The sequence below is a fragment of the Agelaius tricolor genome, unplaced genomic scaffold (assembly GCF_023055355.1).
Source record: "Agelaius tricolor isolate 1412-34295 unplaced genomic scaffold, bAgeTri1.0.p SCAF_3, whole genome shotgun sequence".
NCBI classification, from domain to species: Eukaryota; Metazoa; Chordata; class Aves; order Passeriformes; family Icteridae; genus Agelaius; species Agelaius tricolor.
In genome coordinates this window covers 50,335,763-50,337,868 of record NW_027269263.1, presented here as the reverse complement: position 1 = coordinate 50,337,868, position 2,106 = coordinate 50,335,763, and positions in this window count along the sequence as shown.

The following is a 2,106-nucleotide window of genomic DNA, read 5'->3' as shown; positions in this document are numbered from 1 at the left end:
AAACAAAGTGCTTGAGATTTTAAATATGTTCCTTCTGATAACATGTAATAAATACAGTGTTCAATGGTTATTATATACTAGATTATACTATTTTTTTCATCAAAACTGTTGTTTATGGGAAAGGTAGGCAAGATTTTTATGTTATTCTCTTTAATTGACAGGTGTGACTAGTTTTTTGGTATTCAAGATGCATTCAAGAGTTTGGTATTCATCTGTTTTAAAACTAAAAACACTTTTGTAAGAAATTCAGTCCTGAGCAGATAAGCACTTTTTGTCCTCGGGGAGAGGCACATGTTCTGAAAGAGATAGAAGTTTCTGCAAACAAGATTTTTTTTCTTTTAAGAAGTGAAAAAGTTGAAATTAATAGTGTAAAGTAATAGTGGCACCTTATTAGCTTTTCTGTTTAAAATGTGTATTACTGTGCCTCTGCAAAGAACAGTATGCCTGAATCCTCCAGGCTTCAGGAGAAAAGTATTGAAGGACTCCTACATCAGCTTTTCCATATTCTACAATTGTTTCAGCTTCTAGTTTTCTCAGACTTGTGAAATGCCACCTAAAACTGGACTGTCCCAAGAACATAAATGTGTGTCATTGTTGTGGGAGTGTTACAGTAATGTATGTATGATGTGCACTGGAATGATACATTAAATATCTCCCCTCAACAGATAGTGAGTACCTTAAGCCAAAACCCTACTTCCAGTTTTTAAGGCCTTTGTATATACAGCTGAGCTCACACAGGGTGTTCTTGGTTTCCACTGTAGTTTAGCCATCTGCTGTGGTGCATGTCAGAGCAATGCCTTAAATGGTGGGTTAAAGAAAAAAAGAAAATTAAAACTGTTTTGCCTTCCTGTAAATGTGCTATAGAATAAAGTATTGTGTTTTATTTTGGCAAAATTAAAACAAAACGATAGGTTAGCAGTATTTCTGCTCTTGGCTTAATTTGGCACTGTGCTTTCCCGTTAAACTGTATTCTTCTCTCTTCCTTGTCCTTTCCTTGGTGATTAAGTCTTGCCAGACAGCACTTCAGGAGTAGCTTGACAATTAGACACTGTGTTTAAAAATTGCCAGTACAGCAAGATGGCTTTCTGTATCAAACAGAAGTGTGTTAGATAGGAGTATAGGCTACAGATACAAACAAATGAAGCAGGGGAAAAAGATAGGAAGCTTCTGTTTGCCTTGTTTACAATCCTTTCATGTCACTTCCATTCCTGGTATGCACTGTGCTTCTTTCCCTTGCAATGCACAATGTGCAGATGCTGTAACTTACATGCACTCTTCTTAAGGAAAGGTGGTAGTATTGAATCTGCACATAGGTGCCTAAAGGTGCTGCTCCAGCTGGTGGCTGAGGGAGCTGGGTGGTGCTTTGTGGCTTCTCAGTTCTTTCATAGAACCACACAGGTGATAATGCAGAAGGGAGGTCCATGAAACATACCCTGTGTGTCAGGTCCTAACATGCTTGGGCATGTCTTTACTAGCACAGTAAAGCTAGAGCCCCCAAAATGATTTTGCTTCAATAAAAGTTGGGTATTTGGTGCTATTTTGAGAACAGAGTGAGCTCTCTGTTGATGTGCCTTTCAGTGCAATGATGCTTAGTGGAAGTGTGTGTTTTCATAAGAGATCCATGTATTCCTAACAATATAGCACTCCCCCATCCCTGGAAGTGTCCAAGGCCAGGCTGGATGGAGCTCTGAGCAAGCTGGTCTAGTGGAAGGTGTTCCTGTCCACAGAAGGGGGCATAGAACTAGATGATCTTTAAGGTCCCTTCCAACTCAGGCTATCCAATAATTCTGTGATACTCTTGTCTGTCAAACAACAAAACATGTCCCTGTATGAGTGTGGGAAATGAAATCTGTATTGTCTCACCCTTCACATGAGACTAAAAATAGATAAAAGTTTTTAAAACACCTCTCATTTGCCCCATCTCTGGATCAGAAAAGGGTTTAATCTGATATATGAGTACCAGAGAGATGATGCCAGTCACTGACAGCCTGGAAAGTGATGGCTGTCACAATATATGTATGTGTTTAGCAGCCAAAAGAGCAGTGAAGCTACTGTAAGGGGAAAGGGGACACAGTGTTGTGCCTCAGAGTGAGACTTTTTAAGCAA